Source organism: Wolffia australiana, chromosome 3 (genome assembly GCF_029677425.1).
Source record: "Wolffia australiana isolate 7733 chromosome 3, ASM2967742v1".
NCBI lineage: Eukaryota > Viridiplantae > Streptophyta > Magnoliopsida > Alismatales > Araceae > Wolffia > Wolffia australiana.
Genome location: NC_135837.1, coordinates 6120423 through 6143484, shown reverse-complemented (window position 1 = coordinate 6143484; position 23062 = coordinate 6120423). Strand labels below are relative to the sequence as shown.

Sequence of the window (23062 nt, the reverse complement as noted above, 5' to 3'; positions counted from 1 at the left end):
CCCACCTTTAGGAGACCTTCATCCATGAATTTGAATTACATGTGTAGGGAAGTTTGGCTTTATATAGCGGATCATGATCATGCAAAAATTAAACAAACCTTGATTTTGGATAATGTGGGAGTCAATTTCCAAATGGCTAGGGTATCTAGTGGGTGTGTAGGGGATAGGAAAATCAAAGGATTGAAGCACTATGACTCAAAATGGTAGAGAGTTGAGTGAATTGAGGACCCCCACCACGCCACCATTCACTTAGCCGATCCTACTTGAATGTTTTTTATTCTTTCATTGAGTCAATCTTACTTTAGGGTGGAAGATAGGCATTTCTCCAAATCTTTTAGCACAGAATTTCCTTTTCTTGATTCTCCATCTACCTTGCCATTCCACTATGCCATTGCATATGCCATTCCATTTGTTATACCATACGCCATACACCTATCCACTTCCATGAACCTTTTTCTAACCTACAGTCTTTCATGGATGGTAGCCATCTCCCAAGCCATTCTATCTCCCTTTCCATGGGATCACCTTTATCCCATCTCTATCACCATTTCTGTCTAATTTCGCTCTCCAATTTCTTATTACCTCTTCTTCTCTTACGCTGGGGATGGGTGGTTGGGGCTATGAATGGTCCTAGGCCTGGATTAGACCCTCGCGGGGCACGGGATGGTCGGAGTGTTCGGTATGCAGTCGGAGCAACCCACCGTGCACGGTTGGAGCTACTGTCCTGGTCGGTTACTCTTCCCCCCGAGCACGATCGGTGCAACCACTGCACGCCGCCCATACGGGAATGAGGGGTTCTTTGAGGCTAGTAGTGACGCCACAGAACCCGCGGGGAGGAATTCCACAACCCTAGCGGGTCTCTTTCTTTTCTGACGTCACCCGTGGCAACATGCTGCAATTTCTTCCCATTCCTCCTTGTCTCCCTGTCTTCTTCAAGCTAAAACCAAGAATGCGATAAACTGCTGCTTGATGAAATTCCTGGTCGGCCTGACCTAGGGCGCCCATCCTTCCCTTATAAAGGGGAAGGTCAAATGGGCCCTCCTAGTGGGTCAACAAAGGGAAGTATGGTCCATTAGGGGACCCTTATATAATGGACCCCCCATTACAAGATAAAGGGAAATTAAGGCATAAAAAGAAAAGACAAGAGGGGAATGAGGGAGGGGGAGTCCAAATTACAAAGGACCCACCTCCCACATGATGTCACAGACACGCGGCGTGGATGGGACGCGTCGCAATGCGACAAAAATAGGACGACGAGAGCGGAAAAAACACAAAACACGACAACGAAAATGATGAAAATGAAAATACGATAATGATCATGCTTGCACCCGACTGTTGACGACGGTGGCGGGCAGCGCGGATGGCGTCATCGATGGTTCAAGATGGCGTGCGCTATCAACGCGTTGTCAGGGCTCGTCAGAGCCCTGAAGAAGAGAGTAGACGATGATGAGTGCTGAAACCAGGAAGATATTGAAGAAACAGAAATGATGAAAGTGTATTTGTCTTCGTAATCAGAACAGGTTATACACCACGCTATTTATAGTCGTACAAGTGTTTAAGTTTAGACATTAGAGAAAATGAGTTTGATAAAGTCCGCTTGACTGTAGGTGATGGCGGTGGTTATCATGGCGTAAGATGGGGGTGGAGCTTGACTGCAGGTGATGATGACATCTGCCTATTCTGTTCAGGTGACGACTGCTTATTCAGCATAGTATCACAACCTGCACGCGAACGCGACTCGCGGTGTTTTTATTGTTTTTCTCTTTCGCTTCATTTCTCCAATAAACCTGCACCATTCAGTCCTCCGCTATAGCAGCAGCACAGCCCAACTCTTTGCCTACGTACTTTCTTCTCCCCATCCCGTTGGTCATAGTCTGACTCGTAAGAGAAGAATCACTCTTAGAAAAACGAGCTCGGCTACTCAGAATACAACTTTGAATGGCGGAGAAGGTGCGTATCCCAAACCGTTTGATTTCTCATTTTACCCTTTGGTATTCAATCTATAAAATCAGATACCGCTAAGCAATAGGTTCGTCTAACGGGGATCCTTCAATCTGATTACAGAAGATCGTAGTGAAGGTGGATGTTGCCGACGACGATGAGAAGCAAAAGGCAATGAGGGCAGTCTCCGTGCTCTCAGGTACAGAGTTACCTCTTCTCTCTGTCTCTCTCTCTTACTCTTTCTGCATGTCTCTCTCTCCTTTCTCTATCACTGCCTTTCTCTATCTTTCTCTCCTTGTCTCTCGCTCATCTATCTCCCTCTCTCCCTCTGTGTGTGTCTCACTCGCTCTTTCTCTTTATCTATCAATCTATATATCAGTGTCTCTCTCTCGCTCTCTCAATCTCTCTATCCCTCTCTGCCATGTTTCAGAGGAACATTTATCGTTTCTGATCGTCTTCTCGGTCATTGTCTTCTCCAGGGATCAATTAAATGTCCATGGACATGAAGGAGAAGGAGATGACCGTGATCAGCACGGTCGACCCCGTCAAGGTTGTGGAGAAGCTCAGAAAGCGCTGGAACACGCATGTTATCACCGTCGGTCCCAAGAAAGAACCCACGAAGACAGATAACAAAATGGAGGAGCCGAAGGACTCTGCAGAGCATGTCTACCGAGCCTACAATCCCCACTTGACCACGCACTTCACGGTTATCAGCAAAGAAGAGGACCCCAATTCCTGTGTCATCTGCTGAAACCTAATATGTGGTACAGGATCGAAATTGAGTAGCCGCAGCTCATGTAAATCAATCGGAGATAATTTTGGGGGACGCTCAATGCAAAGTTATCCTTTCGTTCATTCGTAAAGTGAAGTATATGAGTTAACTATTAGCTAAAGAACCCAAGCAGTGATTTTCTTGAAAGGCAGTTTTTTTTCCTGACAGATATTGTTACCCGGTCAATGCTTCAAAAGTGCAGACAAGAAAGAGAGTGAAAATCCACTTTCTGTCTCTCTCCCTCTCCCTCTCTCTCTCTCCTTTCCTTCCTCTCTCTCTCCTTCTCCCTCTCTCTCTCCCCCTTTCCCTCTCGTTTTCTCTCTCTCCCCCTCCTCTCTCTCCCTTTTCCTTTCCCTCTCCCTCTCTTTCTCTCTCTCCCCTCTTGCTCTCTCTCTCCCTCTTCATCTCCCTCTCTCCTTTTTCTCCCTCCTTCCCTCTCCCTCTCTCTCTCTTTCTCTCCCTCGCCTTCTATCTCTCGCTTACTCTCTCCCTCTTCTTCTCTCCCTCTCCCTCTCTCTCTCTCCCTTTCCCTCCCTCCCTCTCTCTCCCCCCTTCCCTCCCTCCTTCTCTCTCCCTATCTCACTCTCTCTCCCCCCTTCCCTCCCTCTCTCTTCCTCTCCCTCTCTATCTTTCTCTCCCTTTTCCTCCCTCCCTCTCTCTCCCCTTCCCTCCCTCCCTCTCTCTTTCGTTCACTCTCCCTCTCCTGTCTCTCGCTTTCGCTCTCCCTCTTCTTCTCTCTCTCTCCCTTCCCCTCCCTCCCTCTCTCTCTCTCTCCCTCCCTCTCTCTCCCTCTCTCTCTCTCTCTCCCCTTCCCTCCCTCCCTCTCTCTCCCTCTCTCTATCTTTCTCTCCCTTTTCCTCCCTCTCTCTCTCTCTCTCTCTCTCTCCCTTTCCCTCCCTCCCTTTCTCTCTCCCTCTCCCTCTGTATCTTTCTCTCCCTTTCCCTCTCTCCCTCTCTCTCTCTCTCTCCCTTTCCCTCCCGTGATCTCTCCCCCTCTCCCTCTCTCTCTTTCGTTCCCTCTCCCTCTCCTTCTGTCTCTCGCTTTCGCTCTCCCTCTCCTTCTCTCTCTCTCTCTCTGTCTCTCTCTCTCCCTTTCCCTCCCTCCCTCTCTCTCCCTCTCTCTCTCTCCCTATCTCTCTCTCTCTCCCCTTCCCTCCCTCCCTCCTTCTCTCTCCATCTTTCTTTCCCTTCCCTTCCTCCCTCTCTCTCTACCTTTTGCTCCCTCCCTCTCCCTCTCAATCTTTCTCTCCCTTTCCCTCCCTCCCTCTCCCTCTCTCTCTTTCTCTCCCTCCCTCTCTCTCCCCCTCTCCCTCTCTATCTTTCTCTCCCTTTCCTCCCTCCCTCTCTCTCTCCCTCTCTCTCTTTCGTTCCCTCTCCCTCTCCTTCTGTCTCTTGTTTTCGCTCTCCCTCTTCTTCTCTCTCTCTCGCTCTGTCTCTCTCTCGCTTTCCCTCCCTCCCTCACTCTCCCTCTCTCTCTCTCTCTCCCTTTCTCTCCCTCCCTCTCTCTCCCTCGCTCTCTCTCTCTCTCCCCTTCCCTCCCTCCCACTCTCTCCCTCTCCCTCTCTATCTTTCTCTTGTTGGATTGTTTACCTTGCTGACCTCATGGGTTATGGGCATCAGCATCTTTTCCATGGTACACGAGTACACTTAGGGTTTAATGTGCTTAAGGGAGGTTATGGTCCATCCCTATAAATGCATACGAATTAGGGCAACCAGCATCCTGTGAAACGAGCTGCTTACCTGGTCTTCCACATCCCTGAGCCTAGAGGGAGCCTCAGGCTTGCTGGATCCCGTTCGTCCTTTTCCAAAGGTGATTCTAGGAGGTGAAGGTATTGATCCTCTGTCATGGCACCTACAGGTATTCTCCTATGTCCATCAAGTGGTATCAGATTAAGATGCTCATCTTTGGAAGAGTTTCCAATGATATATCAATCCGCCGTCGCCGTTCCGGCGACGGCGACCGTGTTCAGGCTTTACGTCAAACAGGGGAAGGGCATGCCTAAGTGCAGGCTCCTTAAGGGGCCAACGCTCAGGCCACCCTTTGAATGGCCCACCAAGCCTAGGCACTTGCGCCTGGGCAGCTTTGGCTGGGCAGCCCCTTAAGGGAGCCCGATAGCCCAAGCACTTGCGCCTCAGCTGCCCATTTGACCGTCCCCTTAAGGGGGGCCGATAGCCTAGGCGCTTGCGCCTGGGCTGCCCATTTGGGCAGCCCCTTAAGGGAGCTCGAAAAGCCTAGGCGCTTGTGCCTGGGCTGCCCATTTGGGCAGCTCCTTAAGGGGAGCCCGATAAGCCCAAGCGCTTGCGCCTGGGCTGCCCATTTGGGCGACCCCTTAAGGGAGCTCGATAAGCCCAGGCTCTTGTGCTTGGGCTGCCCATTTGGGCGGCCCCTGAAGGGGACCCGATAAGCCTAGGCGCTTGCGCCTGGGCAGCCCCTTATGGGGGGCCGATAAGCCCAAAAGGGTTGGCTCTTGGGCTGCATTTCTGGGTGGCCCCTAAGGGCAGCCCGCTAACCCAAAGGGCTGGCATCTGGGCTGCCCAGCTAGGCTTCCCCTTGAAACAACCCACTACGGAAAGGCACGAAATGGTAATTTTAATTGCAAAATTGTTATAATTTGAGCATTTGATTTATTTCAATTTATATGGCCCATATCCTCACTGCTTAAATTAAATCAAAGTGATTTAATGGGTGTTTATAGATATTTTTTATTGGATTAAGCATAATTTTCTATTGATTAATTACAATAGTTTGTTTCTATACATGGGTTTGCAGTCTTTAATTCCATAATTATTGTGATGAATTTTCCTACATGTTCAGTTTAAATTCATGTTGTAATAATGGTAAAGGTATGATTGCAAAACTGAAATGCTAAGTAATCTCAGCATTTTATCAGGACGATTTGGGCGATCACCTACGTGGCACCAGATAAGAGGGATTATTTGCTGAATTACATAACGTAGATTTAATCTATGAAAATGGCTTTCAAACTTGTATGTTAATAATTGAGATTAATATGTACTCACCTACGTGGGACTATTATGCTCGTAGTAACATAGGTGGAATGTTTAGCATGTGCTTTAAATATAGAGTATAAAGTACCCTACGGTACTATGCTCTATAAATTTCTTGCGCATAACTCAATAGGTCCATATTCAACTTCATAATGAGTTATTGCTTTCATCCACCTACGTGCTCTCATATTGAACATTAAATTTTAAATTGTGTTTTATTTTATCACTTCCTACAGAGCACATCGGCATTTGGGTTCCCAAGCTAAGTGGAGCCAATTTTCCTGAATGGAAGGAAGCACTGCTTTTCCAACTAGGATTCATGGATTTGGACTTATGTTTCAATGAAACTAAGCCAAATGATCCCACTGAGGAAATTGATGCAGAGTCGCGGGCATATCATGCCAAATTGGTCAAGTCCAATAAATTGTCCCTATCCTATATGTTGCACCATGTCCCAAGGGACATAAGGGCCCTATTTCTATGGACTGTCTAGCCTCCACATATCTAGACACTGTAGAACAATAGTTTGTTGGAAATGAGAAAGTCAAAGCTAGAGCGATGATTCAAAGGTTCAGCAACACTCCCTACACTGGACAGGGAAGCGTTCGTGAACACATCATGCAAATGCGTGACATCGTCATGCAAATGGCTGCGCTTGACATACACATGCAGAAAAAATATGTGGTTCATTACATCTTACAAATGCTACCAGCAACTTTTGACCTTTTTAAAATCTCCTACAATGCGGTCAAGGAGTTATGGTCACTTAATGAGTTAAGTGTCAAATGCGTGCAAGAGGAGGAACGTCAGGCTGCTAGTATGCTCAAGTTTAAGATGAATAATGTGAATTTATTCATTCACGATGATATGAACCAAAAGTCAAGAAACTTGCAGACCAAGCGCAATGCAACAAAGGGACACCCAAAGGCCAGGAGCTTGGCCCCCAAAGTGAAGTGTCACTTTTGCAGAAAGCTTGGTCACACCAAGAAAGACTGCACTAAGAGAAAGGCATGGATGGCCAAGCGTCAGTCAGGTATTGTAGCCTACGTAACTACACATGAATCAAATCTAGCTTCTGTTCATCAATCGAGTTGGTGGATTCACTCTGGTGCCACTATCCACATTTCAACCACCTTGTAGGGATCTTAGACAAGGTGAACACCAAATGAAAGCGAAGCATTCGTCGTCTCAGGCAACAAGATGCGGTCGCGTGTCAAATTTGTGGGAGACTATCGCCTCACCCTGGACACCGGAGAAGTGCTGATCTTGAAGGATTGCTTTTTTATTCCATCTTTTCAAAGAAATTTGATCTTTGTAACCAAACTGGTTAAAGACAATTATAGAGTATCTTTTGATTCATCTGGAATGTCTTTAATGAGGGGAAACACTCCTATTGGTATAGCGATAATAGATGGATTATTTAAGCTTAACATTGCTTCAATCAAAACACCCACTTCTTTGGTTAACTCGCTCAAGAGGACAAGAGTTGCTTAGGATTCTGGTATTCTATGGCATAGAAGGTTGGGACACATATCCCAAGCAAGAGTGGAAAGACTAGTGAAGGAGGGACTTTTGAATTCCCTAGATTTCACTAACTTCCATAATTGTGTTGACCGTATAAAGGCCGAAATAGTTAATACCTTCAAGAAATCTGCTAATAGAAGCTAGAATACTTTAGATTTGATTCACCCTGATGTGTGCGGACCCTTTGACCCTTGCTTCACCGGCCAAAAGTACTTTGTTACCTTCCTAGATGATTACTCCATATACATGTATCTTTACCTCATACGTGAGAAATCTGAAGTCTTCATGATGTTTAAGAATTTCAAATCGGAGGTACAAAACCAACTGGTTAAATCCATCAAATCAGTACGATCTGATAGAGGAGGAGAGTACTATGGTTGATACAATGATAAAGGACAAATGCCAAGACCATTTGCTCTATTTCTAAAGGAACACGGCATAGTTCCACAATACACAATGCCAGGCAAACCCAATATGAATGGGATAGCTGAAAGGAGAAATAGAACACTTAAAGAAATGGTTAGAGCTATGATGAGTCACTCGACCCTTCCAATCTCGTTGTGGGGTGAAGCATTGAAAACAGTCGTGCATATACTAAACAAGGTTCCTACCAAGTCTATAGGGAAAACTCCTTATGAGTTATGGACTGATAAAAGACCTTCTTTAGGTTACATGCATATATGGGGATGCCTAGCTGAAGTCAAGCTTTACAATCCGATGGAGAGGTCTCTGGATTTAAGGACAGTCAATGCTTACTTCATTGGCTATCCAGAGAGGTCAAGGGGCTACAAGTTCTATTGTCCTACACATACCAGTAGAATTGTTGAGTCTGATCGGGCCATATTCCTGAAGGAAGGTTGTGTTAGTGGAACCTCATCACGGTACAGAGGACATTGGTGTCAACCATCCTCAATTGACTCGCACATACTTGCCAATTATTGTTCCAACAATGGATAATACTTTACGGGTGAGTGTGCTAGTCCAAGAATAACCTCAACCACAACCATTAGAGGAACCTCAAGTAGATGAAAATCTACATCAAGGTCAATAGGTTATCCTAAGAAGGTCTACTCGACAATGAAGGCCAGCAATTTCGTCAGATAATGTGGTGTACTTATCAGGTGAAGATATAGGTGAAGGGAAAAATGACCCTAGTACATTTTCACAAGCCATGAACTCTGGAAACTCTGTTCATTGGTTTCAGGCAATGAAGGAGGAGCTTGAATCGATGAATAGTAATCAAGTATGGGAGATCGTGGACATACCATAAGGGAAGAAACCAATTGGTCGCAAGTGGGTCTATAAGACTAAACTTAACCCTAATGGGACTGTCGAGCGGTACAAGGCCAGACTTGTTGCAAAAGGGTTTACACAAAGAGAAGGCATTGACTATTGTGAAACCTTTTCTCCTGTCTCATCAAAGGACTCATTCGGAATAGTAATGGCCTTAGTAGCTCAATACAATTTAGAGTTGCATCAAATGGATGTGAAAACGGCTTTCTTAAATGGAGAATTGAAGGAGGAGGTGTACATGCAGCAACCTCAATGTTTTGAGATCAAAGGAAAGAAAATATGGTTTGCAAGCTAAATAGATCTATATATGGGCTAAAGCAAGCTTGTAGACAATGGTAATTCAAATTTCATGAAGTTATCACCACTTTCGGTTTTAAGGAAAACATTGTTGATCAATGTATATACCTTAAGGAATGTGGGAACAGCTGGATTTTGCTAGTGCTGTATATTGATGATATATTACTTGCTACTTCAAATTGTAGTTTGTTAAAGGAGACCAAAGATTTCCTATCCAGCCATTTTGATATGAAGGACACGGGGGAAGCCCACTTTGTATTGGAATTCAAATACACCGAGATAGATCCCTAGGCACTCTAGGACTATCACAAAGGTCCTGCATATCAAATGTGTTGTAGAGGTTTTCGATGGAAAATTGTTCTCCAGGAAAGGCCCCTATTGTTAAGGGCGACAAGCTAAGAAAATTAGAAGGTCCTCATTCTGACGAGGAACGACTAGCTATGAAGGATAAACCATATGCTGCAGTTATTGGGTGTCTCAACTATGCTCAAATGTGTACACAACCCAACCTTGTTTTCATTACTGGATATCGTGGAAGATACCAAAGTGACCCTGGACTCATGCATTGGCAAGCTGCCAAGAAAGTTTTACGCTATTAACAGGGAACAAAAGATTTGATGCTCACGTACAGACGATAAGATCAATTTGAAGTCATGGGATTCTCAAACTCAGGCTTTGTCAGATGTCTAAATACAAGATGTACATCTGGTTATATTTGTGTACTTGCTCGGGGAGCCGTCTTATGGTCTACTATCAAGCAGAAGACGACCGCAGCATCCACGATGGAAGCTGAGTATGTGGCTTGTTTCCACGCATCTTCACAAGCCATATGGTTACGAAATTTCATGTCACATCTTGGAGTTGTTTCCTCAATCAAGAAGCCCATTCAAATATATTGTGACCATGAAGCTTATGTAAGGTTCTCCAATAACGACAATAGCTCAAGTGCTTGTAGGCACATGGAGGTAAAGTTCTTGGTTGTAAAGGAGAGGATCAAAGATGGATCAGTTTTTATTGAGCACATTGGGACTGGATTAATGCTAGCTGACCCGCTTACTAAGGCGCTCCCACCTGGTATACCTATTGTGGTCATGTCTTAAGTATGGGTCTGATCAGTTTCCCTTGACTTGTGCGTTGAGAGCTCTCACTTAAGATACTGATGCATTCACATGATATTACTTTGTATCTCTGATCGATTCTTCAAGAATCATAATTTGTTTTCTACAAATTGGTGGAATGAAACTCGAATCACTTTCATGACAATGAGTTTATCCAATGCCCTGCATATTGATATTTAATGTTTTGTGTAAGTATTTGGTGCATAGTTGGGACTTATGCCTTGAAGGTATATTACTGCTATGACCAGTATTTATAAGAGATGTTATGATCATATGTGATGTGTATTGATGATCCCTGAATAGTGATATTATCACAAAGGCCCCTCAATCAGGTCAAGTGGGAGATTGTTGGATTGTTGACCTTATTGACCTCATGGGTTATGGGCATCATCGTCTTTTCCATGGTACACGAGTACACTTAGGGTTTAGTGTGCTTAAGGGAGGTTATGATTCATCCCTATAAATGCATACGAATTAGGGCAACCAGCATCCTGTGAAACAAGCTGCTTACCTGGTCTTCCACGTCCTTGAGCCATAAAGGGAGCCTCAAGCTTGCTGGATCCCGTTCATCCTTTTCCAAAGGTGATTCTAGGAGGTGAAGGTATTGATTCCGCTGTCATGGCACCTAAAGGTATTCTCCTAAGTCCATCATCTCTCCCCCTTCCTCCCTCCCTCTCTCTCTCTATCTTTCTCTCCCTTTCCCTCCCTCCCTCTCTCTCTCTATCTTTCCCTCCCTCTCTCTCTCTACCTTTCTCTCCCTTTCCCTCCCTCCCTCTTTCTCCCTTTCCCTCCCTCCCTCTTTCTCTCCCTCTCCCTCTCTATCTTTCTCTCCCTCTCTCTTTCCCTCTCCCTCTCTATCTTTCTCTCCCTTTCCCTCCCTTCCTCTCTCTCCCTCTCCCTCTCTCTCTTTCTCTCCCTCTCCCTCCCTCCTTCTCTCTTTTCCTTTCCCTCCCTCCCTCTTTCTCTCCCTTTCCCTCCCTCCTTCTCTCTCTCCCTTTCCCTCCCTCCCTCTTTCTCTCCCTTTCCGTCCCTCCCTCTCTCTTTCCCTCTCCCTCTCTATCTTTCTCTCCCTTTCCCTCCCTCCCTCTCTCTCCCTTTCCCTCCTGTGATCTCTCCCCCTCTCCCTCTCTCTCTTTCGTTCCCTCTCCCTCTCCTTCTCTCTCTCGCTCTCTCTCTCTCTCCCTTTCACTCCCTCCCTCTCTCTTCCCCTCTCTCTCTCTCCCTTTCCCTTCCTCCCTCTTTCTCCCTATCATTCTCCCTCTCCCCTTCCCTCCCTCCCTCTCTCTCCCCCTTTCCGTCCCTCTCTCTCTCCCTTTCCCTCCCTCTCTCTCTCCCTCTTCCTTTCCCTCTCTCTCTTTCTCTCGGTTTCACTCTCCCTCTTATTCTTTCTCTCTCGCTTTCGCTCCCCTCATCTTCTCTCTCTCTCTCTCTCTCTCTCTCTCTCTCTCTCTCTCTCTCTCTCTCTCTCTCTCTCTCTCTCTCTCTCTCTCTCTCTCTCTCTCTCTCTCTCTCTCTCTCTCTCTCTCTCTCTCTCTCTCTCTCTCTCTCTCTCTCTCTCTCCCTCTCTCTCTCTCCCTCTTCCTCTCCCTCTCTGACTTTCCCTTTCCCTCCCTCCATCCCTCTCCCTTTCCCTCTCCGTCTCTCTCTCGCTCTCCCTCTCCTTCTGTCCCTCGCGTTCTTTCTCCCCCTCTATCTCTAGCTCTCTCCATCTAGCTCTCGCTCTCTCTCTCCCACTCTCTATCTATCTCCATCTCTCTCACTCAATATGTACGTCCGAATCGGAGTCTGGTCCTTGACTTTTTGCTTCGCCCTCTCTATCTATTATTGGGGGACAAAGTATCATCATCGACTTTGTAGTAGTAAACATTGAAAAAAAAAGGAACCGCGGTAACTTCGCAGCTATTCAATTTTAAGCCGTTGAATGTTTCAACGATCGAAATAATATTCGGTCAATACTCATGAAACAAAGTAGACGTCGTAACAACCAAGTCTTTTTCTTCCTTGTCAAGAAAAATATTTTCTTTTGGTGAATGACTTGAACTCTATAGTTCTCTCTTGAGACCTATTTTAATCCAGACACGCCTTGGTCTCAGGTACCTAGAAACCTCCCCCATTCTCTCTCTATCTTTCTTTGTCTTCCTCTCTCCCTCTAACTCTAAATCCCTCTCTATCTACCTCTCTCTTTCTCTCATTGTCTCTCTCTCCATCCATTCTATCGATCTATCTATCTATCTTTCTTTCTTTCTTTTTTGTAATAGACATTTTATTGATATAAACGTGACAATACATTGTCTAATAGTGCCCTTAGGCATAAACACCATAGGTATTAGATTCTTTATGCTGGTGTACATTAACTTTAGCATTCACCACTTTCTCCAAATGTGCATATGACTGTTGCGGCATTTATCCTTTGTGTCAGTCTTCATCATGTCATGTAGCTTTGTTCTGCTGCCTGTATTGCTCTTAGGTTGAATTTTCTTGGGCTCCATATATTCTTCCTGCTATCTCTTCATTTGGCTTGAACTCTTCCTCTAGCTCTTCAACTTCCTTTCATATTATAAATTTAGCATTGATGTCCCTTACGCAATCTTTGTGTGGCATTCCACTCTAGACAATAATCTGAATTCTCTTGTGTTGACATTGCTTCTGTCGGCATCTCTTCTTCTTGGTTATCTCTTCATTTAGCTTTGATTGCTCCTCCATCTCTTCCTCGTCACATTACCATCCAGATAATATGGATGTCTCTACCTCCTTTATGTTGTCTTCTAGTGTATTCAATTATCTGCACAAAATTCCAAACTTGTAAAATAGAGAGGTATCTAAAACAGCTGTGGGCAAACTCTTCACAAGTCCTTTTAAAAAATTTAACTCGGTTTATGATATTAGTTCATGCCATTATGTAATTTTTGGAATAAAAGATATATGAATTTTAAAAACAGAATGGAACCATATTTCACCTATGTTCTCTCAGGTATAGGCGTGTATGTTGTCAACCAATTGCTAGAGCATGATTTGAATCAAATGAAAACTCATTTTGTACTCCTGTTCCCCCAACTTCAGTTCCCAAAGTCAAACGTCTTTGAAGAAGGTTAGCGTCGATCTTTGATGAATGACTGAGAATCTTGTTGATACTGATGAGAAGACCTTTGGCACCATGGATAGCAATATTTTCTACTTTCTTGTGTGTGTAAGCTCCTTCTCCCTAGTAATAGCAGTTTTATGGCGTTTCTTTCGTTTTTTGGTTTTACCTTCTTTTTTTTTCTTTTTTCTCTTTGCGCCATACTTCTGTGCTCCTTTTCTTGGAGATAGCTTCATCACTTACTTTCTTTCTTTCTTCATTTGTACTCCATTCCTTGGTGATGATCCCCCATTTAACTTCGATAGGCTCCTCCCAGTATTCATCTCTGATTTTGATTCCCTCGTTCGTTGACTATTGTTCTGGTTACATCCGTCATTGGCCCAAGCTTACACCATGAGTTACAGTTGACTCAGATCATGCTCTAATTCCTTGAATGACTATACCTGCCACTCCCAGATTAAACATAGAAGACCATAGTTCCTATCTTGTTTCCTCTGCAATTTATCGCTAACTATCTAAAATGATATTGTCATTTAAACATGATATAGAGTAAAGGGATGGCAAATGATAGTTCTCAAAATTTTGATGTTAACTAAAAATCTGCTACATGAATATATATATTTGGATATGTAAATTGATGGGGCCAGTGCGAGCATCGATCAATCACGTTAAAGAAAGGTTAAAGAAAACTTCTTTTTTAAAGAAACTTTGTAAAAGGAAATATTTCACCTGATATTCTTTTAAGCTTTTGATTTCCATCTTCTTGCATTTTCTTGGTTGCTCTGATTCCTCCTCATGTCACTTGTGATAGTTCTTCTATTCCTTGGTATGTCAAATTTTGTTTTGCCAGCGGCTTGATGAACGTGATCCCATCCGTTCCATGTGAGGGATGCCTCTTATCTTCATAGCCTGCACAGAAAAGATCTCCATCTTTTTTACAATATTTCTATCTTCCTATCTAACTCTCTATCTTTCTATCTCTATGTTACATGTCTATCTATCCATCCATCCATCAATCCATCCCTCCATCCCTCTCTCCATCCATCCATCTATCCATCTATCCATCTATCTATCTATCTATCTACCTAACTAACTAACTAACTATCCTTCTATATGTCTATCTATCTATTTATCTGTTTGTCTATCTGTCTGTCTATCTGTCTATCTATCTGTCTATCTGTATGTCTATGTTTCTTGTCTATGTTTCTGTCTGTCTGTCTCTCTATCTGTGTGTCTGTCTGTCTGTCTGTCTGTATGTCTGTATGTGTGTATGTTTGTATGTTTGTATGTCTGTATGTCTATATGTCAGTATGTCTGTATGTCTGTATGTCTATATGTCTGTATGTCTGTCTGTATATCTGTCTGTCTGTCTGTATGTCTATATGTCTGTATGTCTGTCTGTATATCTGTCTGTCTATCTATCTGTCTATGTGTCTGTCTGTCTGTCTGTCTATGTGTCTGTCTGTCTGTATGTCTATTTGTCTCTCTGTGTTTCTGTATGTCTGTTTGCCTGTTTGTCTGTTTGTCTGTCTGTTTGTCTATGTTTCTATCTGTCTATATGTCTGTCTGTCTGTCTGTGTTTATGTCTTTCTGTCTGTTTGTGTTTCTTGTATGTGTTTATGTCTGTGTTTCCGTCTATCTGTCTGTCTGTCTGTGTTTCTTGTTTGTGTTTACGTCTGTGTTTCTGTTTGTGTTTCTGTCTTCTGTCTGTATGTCTGTTTGTTTTTCTGTATGTTTGTCTGTCTCTCTATCTGTTTGTATGTTTGTTTGTCTGTTTGTCTGTTTGTCTATTTGTCTGTTTGTCTGTTTGTCTGTTTATCTGTTTTTCTGTGTTTCTTGTCTGTGTTTTTGTCTATCTGTCTATCTGTTTGTCTGTTTGTCTGTCTGTCTATTTGTCTGTCTGCCTATCTGTGTGTTTATCTGTCTGTCTGTGTTTCTTGTATGTGTTTATGTCTTTCTGTCTTTCTGTCTGTCTGTGTTTCTATTTGTGTTTCTGTCTGTCTGTCTATCTGTTTGTCTGTATGTCTATCTGTCTATCTGTCTATCTGTCTATCTGTCTATCTATTTATCTATCTATCTATCTATCTATCTATCTATCTATCTATTTATTTGACTATCTATCTATTTATCTGTATATCTATATATTTATCTGTCTATCTATTTATCTATCTATCTATCTATCTATTTATTTGACTATCTATCCATCTATCTGTCTATCTATCTATTTATCTGTCTATCTATCTATTTTCAGACTATCCTTCTTCTCACTCCATCTATTTAGAAAAATAGCTATCTACTTATCAATCGATTGTGTGCTGACAATTGTATTGTGACTTGTTGTGTTGCATAATCTTTCTTATGTTATACCTTTCCCCATCATCTTAAACCGTCTCTCAAGACTGCATTCTTTTACTAGGTGGTATTGATCTTCTTCTAGTCAATGTTTTAGTGCATTTCATATTTGGTATACCTAGTTTGTCTATTCTATAGCAACCCCGCTCCTTTGAAGGTAAGCCTAACCTTTGATCGAAATAAAAAAAAATTTCCTCTTTAATAGCATAGTTGGCCTGGGCATCAGCTACAGAATTTCTTTCCCTATAAATGTGATTCATTTGTGTTATTTTAGTGTTGTATACCTGCATATGTGTCCACCATTTTTGTAGTTTCCATAATGAACATGTTCGATTGTTGATCATTTGACAAAGTGATGCCGAGTCCGATTCTACTATAACTGTTTCTATACCTTTCTGATGACATATTTTGAGTCCATTCAAAAGAGCCCAGCTTTCCGCTTCCATGTTTGTACTTTCCTCATAGGTATGTGTGAATGCAAATATCAGTGTACTACGATCATCCCGCACAATACCTCCTCATGCTGCTTTCCCAAGATTTCCTTTCGAAGCTCCATCTATATTGCGCTTTAAGTGAAATTTTTTTGGCGGTATCCACCTGAGGAGAACTATAGAGTGAAAATATTCTTGTATGCCTGGCTTTATTTTCCAATTTAATAGCCCTTGAATTTCATTTTTGTTAATAATTGTTGTAGGTTTGATATGGTGCTCGTATGTATGTATCCAAACCTTTACCCTTTCAATAATTGATCCATATCCAATATGCTCATTCACATATTTCCTCATATTCCTTATCTTCCATATTTCCCAAAGAAGAAATATGCATGATAGCTTTTATCCGATGAAAGCTTAGCTCTCTTTTCCTTTAGATTTGAGAGTCTGTTTGATCCAATTTTGTATTGAAAATCTCGGTGTTTGAGTGATTTTCCAAGAGTCCAAGAGCCAATTCCAAGTATGTGTAGCCCATTCTCCTTCAAATAAAATATGATTGAGGTCTTCTCTTTGAGGGAGTCTTAAACAACATGCACACTTTGATGCTAAAGCAATTCCAATATTCTGTATATTCTGACAAGAGGTAAGATATTTTTAATTGTCCTCCCCATGAAAAATTTTAGCTTGCTGGGAACACCACTTTGTTAGATAGCAGTTGCGATCCCCTGCTATGGGCGTTTATTGCGCACATGCTGCCATGCTGATTTTAGAGTAAATCCTCCATGCTTGGTGATACTCCAAATAACCAAATCCCTTGCATGACTCAGTTGCAAATTATTCTTTCTTAAAGTGCTGATTGTGTTTTCCTTAATACTGCTCTGCCTCAAATATATTTCCCAATCTTGTTCAAGAAGTTGTTTGACTGAGAGTTGCAATTCATGACAACTAAACCTGGGATTATTCTCCAAACATCCCAATCCTGTCCAGTCCGTCGACCATGCGTTTATATCCCCTTTTCCGACTTTCCATGTTACCAACTTCTTCATCTCTTCCCATGTTTCTTTCAATTTCCTAATTCTCTGTGGCATGGTTCTTTGACAGTTTTCTCTATCCCAATGCCCAAATTTGGCACGAATAAGTTTTGACCATAGTGCTTTATTTTCGAAAAGACTCCACGTTCATTTCATTTGCAGAGCTTTCATTACATCATCTAGATTTCTTATCCCTAGACCACCTTCTTCCTTTGGATAGCATACATTGTTCCATGATGTCCATTGCCTTTTTTGTTCTCCTTCATGACTTGACCAAAGAAATTGGGCCATAATTCTCTTGATAGATGTTAGTACTTTTTTGGGAAAGTCCAATACTGTTCAGAACATGATTTATCAAAATTATTTTTCCACCGGGAGAAATCAATTTACCTTTCCATCCCCCCATTTTTTTCTTTATGGACATCAAAACTCTGTCAAAATAAATCAATTTTGCAGTACCTGAAAAAATTGGACTTCCCAGGTACGAAAAAGGAAAACAACCGTGTACAAAGGAGGTTTCTTCTTCCAGAGGCTTGATTCTTCTTTTACTAGTTTTCAGCGATACATAGAAGGCACTTTTTGGTCTATTCATTCTTTGTCCTGATATGTTTTCATATTCTGCTAGTAATTTCATCATATTCCTAATCGACTATTTTTTGCCATTCAGGAATATTATTGTGTCATCTGCAAATAAACAATGAGAGATAATTGGTGCATCTCTCTTTGTGAAGTATGTTCCTACTCTCTTCGATATTACCCTTTTTGAAATATTTCTACTCAGTACCTCCTGTGCTAGGATAAAAAGACTGGGTGATATAGTTTCCATCCACCAGAACTGAAAAACTATTATATTCGACACATACTTTAACCATATCAATCCATTGTTTAGAGAAACCAAATTGTTGAAGAACCATAAAAAGAAAGGACCATTCTCATCTATCATAAGCTTTTTCCATGTCCAATTTCAAAATAACATTTTGTCATGCACTTTAGAATTTATAGATTGAGCTAATTCCTGAACTAAACTTACACTTTCATGAATTGATTTACCTTTAACAAATCCATATTGTTCTTTTGATATGATTGTGGAAGTAGCAGATTTAATATTTTATTCAAAATTTTTGTTATTATTCTATAGACCACATTGCATAAACTAATGGGACAAAATTCAGCAAAGGATATGGGTAGTTCAGTTTTTGGTATAAGTGAAATAAAGGTTGCTTTCCATGATCTTGGTAAATAATGTGAAACAAAGAAACATTGGATAGCCTCACAAACATCTTGATGAATGATATGCCAACATGTCGTAAAAAAATGTGGTGTAAATCCATCTGGACCTGGCGCACTATCCAGATTCATTTCATTTAAGGTGTCTTTAATTTCTTTGCATGTTGGAATTTGTCACCTCAGGATCGATAGTCTCTAGTAGTTCATGGATATGATAAGATGGTTGTGAAGCCAGTAAAGACAAATAAAAGTCCATTGCTCCTTTTTCTAGATTTTTTATTATAGTTATATTGTTCCCGAATTTGGGAATAATGATCTCTTCTAATCCTAGCATTAATAAGTGAATGAAAATATTTAGTACTTCTGTCCCCATCCTCCATCCATTTTATATTAGCTTTTTTACCATAAAAAGAGTGCATATTGTTCTTCTCGCTCAGCTAATTCCTTTTTATAATTATCCCATAATCCGTGCTTATTCTCATCCCAACAATGTTGTAGTTCAATTTCCAACTTGTCAATATGTTCTTTAATTTTTTCTTTTTCTCGTTGGATATTCCCAAATGAGGTGTGATTCCAATATTTAATAATGTGTTTTATGTTTTTCAGTTAATTACTTAAATTTTGCATCGGTTCTGATGATACTCTACCGCCCCAATTTGACTCAATCAAGTCCAAGAAGTTCGGGTGCTTTATCCACATTGCTTGGAATCAAAATGGAGGCCTTCTTATAGTAGTGCAAGGCTTTTGAAATGTCATTAATATTGGATTATGATCAGACAGTCGTTGAGGAAGGTATTGGACCATAGAACTAGGTAAATTTTTCGTATAAATATTCATTAAAATTCTATTCAACCTTTCATAAATTCGTTGGCTACCTTTTCTACCATTGCACCAAGATAGTATGTTTCCTTCATGTATTGGTTCCCATAGGTCTAAATGCATGATGGCCTCATTAAAGACTTCTATGTCCCTTGTATTCCGTCTTTTCCCGCCTTTTTTCCCCTACATTCCTAATAATATTAAAATCGCCTCCAATAATCCATGGTAATGCTGTGGAACTAAAATTTTGGGTAAGATTGTTCCAGAGTTCAGTTCTCAGTTCTAGGTGATACGATGCATATACAAAGGTAAGAAATAGAGAGAAATTTTTTGCATGAATTTGTACTGTTATACTTTGGGAGCATTCAATTATGACTTTCAGGTTTACATCTGTACTCCAGAAGATCCAAATTTTCCCTCGACCTTGGGCCACTCCATTCTGTAGACCTAATTTAGTTTTATATTTATCTATTTTATTTCTATCAGTCATGGGTTTTATAACTCCTACTATTTCTAACTTATACTTTAAAATCATATTCTTTATCCTTCTATAAGTTTCTGCTTTTGCTATACCCCAAAAATTCCACCACAGAGTATTGATCATTTAATCACATTTGATAGTCGCCCCAAATTCTCTAAGAGGCTCGATATAGGGGATTATTCATCAGAGGTAACCCTCTCAAATAGTTCATCTAAAGATGCTTTGTAGTGAAGCTTTTGATTTTCCGCAGATCGGGTATGTCTATTTACTATCATTCCACTATGTTCCCTACAAGGGTCTGAGTTGCACCTTCTATGTGCTGAATAAGCTTCAGAGTTGTCTACAGTCTCATTTTTTTCATTGGTGATACTTTTGCATTCTTGAAATATGAAGAATCTATTATGTAAATCTACAGTTGGGACATTAATCATACTATCATTCTTGCTTCTGAGGGTGTTGTCACCTTGTGTTATTGGCTGATCTATTTGAGAATTTGATGATTTTTTCCCTCGCCATTCCATCCTAGGTTTTGTTTTCCCATAAATTTCCTGCTTAAAATTTTGTTTTATCTTCATGGGAAGATTCGCAAACTGATTCTGTTTTGGATGTCCATATTGAGCTTTGGTTTTCCAACAATATGGTATACTATGTCCCGTAATTTGACAGTGTTCACAAGATCGTAGCAGTTTTTCCACTATAACTCTTTGTTTGATTGTTTCTCTTGATCCATGCTGGATTAGGACATACTCTGGTATTTTTTGAGATATTTCTATCTCTACACATGCTCTTGCATAGCCTGGGCTCAAGAACTTATTAACACCCTCATCAGCTTTGATAAAGGTGCCTAGCATTTCTATAATAGATCGAAAGGCATTAGGCATATAAGTGAGATCGCAAACCTGGGAGTCCAATCCATATTGGTACTTTGGTAGACTCTTTCTCAGATGAAAACTCTGGTGTCCATTTGAATGATCTCATAGTACAGGATTCTAATCTCCAAAGTGATCGACTCCAGGCAGTCTCAAAATCTTCTTTGTTTACAAATCTAATCAGCACATGCCTATCATCAATTGCACTAATCGAGAATTCGTCCTTGAAAATATTGAGCATCTCCATTTCTGCATGCACTATGCTTACCTCAGGGTGCCCATATGTGAATTTACCATAATGGAATCTTGCAAAGGTTTTGCCATTTCCTCAATTTCCGTATCTGAGAAGCTAATGATTTTTAGTCCATGTTTCATTGCATATCATCTTTGGTTTATGGATTGAGTGAATTGTGGGGTCAAGTTTTTAATAGTTTGTAGACGTTGCTCACTTCTATTCTCTCTATCATTCCAACCTTTTTCTTTTGGTCTGACTAAAGCTTGTTTATATGATAATTTTGATAAGGATCCTTCCATGGTAGCAGGTTTTCTGTTTATTTCTCTTTCCATTCTATCTGTATTCGCTATCATTGGAAAATATGGGATTCTCTTTGGTTCTGTAATCTGATTTACTTCTATGCCATTCTTCTTTTTTCCACGTCTTTTTGTTCCCCAACGTCGAACTAAGGTTTTGAAGTTGTAGGGCAGTCTAACTCTACGATAGCTCTGATTCTGTATGGTCCTATATTCCTTTTTTGCCTTCTTGGATCTTCTGTTCTTCAATGGCTTTTCCTCCATATTTTCCTTTCTTTCGGCCTTTCCTTCATATTCATTGGTCACATACATGTTTAAAACCTTCTCTCCTATCTCTTCTACTACATCACTAGTAGTCTCAATGTTTATATCCACCATTTTTCCTTTCCCTTTCCTCTTAATATCCTTATTCACCTCAATTGGACTCTCCATCTCACTTGCTTCCAGATATTCTGCCATTTGTCTCTTTTTTTCCACCATCAGTTGGGTTTTTGTAGCTGTACCATAGACTGCCATACATGCGCAAAGTTACATGTCCTTGATCCTTTATTTTCCATGAGTCCAACGATTTCTATTTCCATCATTTCCCACAGTATGACACTCCATTCAATAGTATGAGGAATTCCTGCATCTAATAATTTTTTTGTTGTTTCAAGCGCAGGCAGAAATTTCTAGGCCTCTAATCCGATTATAGCATACCAATCGGTAATTATCAAATGACAGATATCAATAAGTTCTTTAGCATTCTCTCGGATCATACCCATTTGGATTATCTTCCCATTAACATCCTTTTCTGTTTTCCAATTTATTCCAAGAGCTCTAGCTAAATCAGGTTGTGTCATAGATATCCTCATGTCCTTAATCCAAGTTTTACGTTCCACAGCTTCATAGTGACTATTAAGTGGATTAGTCATTCTCTCTGAATGGGGGATTTAGGCTCTATTAGTGCTAATCTCCATAAACCCATTTCCTTCAGCAGATCCTCATATTGCATCACATCTAGTCTTCTAAGAAGTTGGACATCATTGATTTCCAATCGAGACTACAACTCCTCACTCTGTTGTTTAACCAATTCCTCTTGGCCAATTGTCATCTTTCTCCTTCGAATACAGGGTGAATAGTTTTGAGAGTAATTTTACAGGTCCATACCTTTAATCGGACAGGTATGGTGGATGTGCTTAACTAAGTATTTCCAACCTTTTCGTTCTAAAAACTTGTCGTTCCTATTGTTCACTCACTTACATGCATGGTATAGAGGATTAACTGTCAACATATAGATAATCCTAAGTCATTTTTAGGTCTGGTTTTATTTCTAGCGCAGGTTGTAAGTAAGTTTGGTTTGTTGTGCTTTAATTTTACTATTTGTAAAGGAAAGTTACAATAATAACGCTAGACCTCAACAGCAAAACAACCAAAACACATACATGCATTCACCTACTTGAATCACGATGATATTATAAAATACGACAGCCACAAAAACAAAAAATACGATAATGAAATTCTTGATTTGTCAGAACATACATGTGCTTATACCTGATTTTGAAGCTGAGTTATTTTCTAAAAATTCCATTGTTCATCCTCCTTTTGCCTGGATAAAGTACTGAAGAATTACCATTCCTCTGGAAGCTCGTCTATCCCCACTGTCTCTATCTGTCTTTGTGATCTCCCCTCCACCTTGATCCTCTACTCTCTTCTTTCACCCTCCACCTCCTTGCCCTCCTTCCCCTCAATTTCAACTTCTCTCTTTTTGCTTGACCACCATCATCCCTCGCCCTGACCCTCCTCAACTCCCCTACCTTCCTCTGATCCTCAACCTCAATCCACCTCTTCAATCCTCAACTCTCACCCATCCCCCATGGTCAATCTCTCCTCCAATCCTCACCCTCGCCCCTCCCTCACCGTCAACCCCTTTTTCTCCAACCCTCACCATCCCTCACCTTCCTTCACCCCTCCTCCTTCAATCCTTCTTCCCGTCCTCGCCCTAGATCCGCCCTTCAACCAAACTCCTTCCACGTCCTTCTTTCTCCCTCCCTCGTTCTCCTTCATCCTTCCTCCCTCATCCTACCTCACCCTCCTTCCCTTCCTCACTAGTGCGTCCCTCCAATCCTCAACTCTCACCCTTCCCCCCCTCTACCTATCTATCTATCTATCTACTATCTATCTATCTACCTACCTATCTATCTATCTATCTATCGATCTATCTATCTATCGATCTATCTATCTATCTGTTGATCTATCTATCTATCTATATGTCGATCTATCTATCTATCTACTATCTATCTATCTAC

At 41.3% G+C, this 23062-nt stretch overlaps 1 pseudogene; it reads left to right on the top strand.

The window, feature by feature from the left end:
- The first annotated feature begins 1938 nt into the window (after positions 1-1938).
- LOC144701484 (heavy metal-associated isoprenylated plant protein 39-like) lies at positions 1939-2692 on the top strand (annotated as a pseudogene).
- The last annotated feature ends 20370 nt before the right edge of the window (positions 2693-23062 follow it).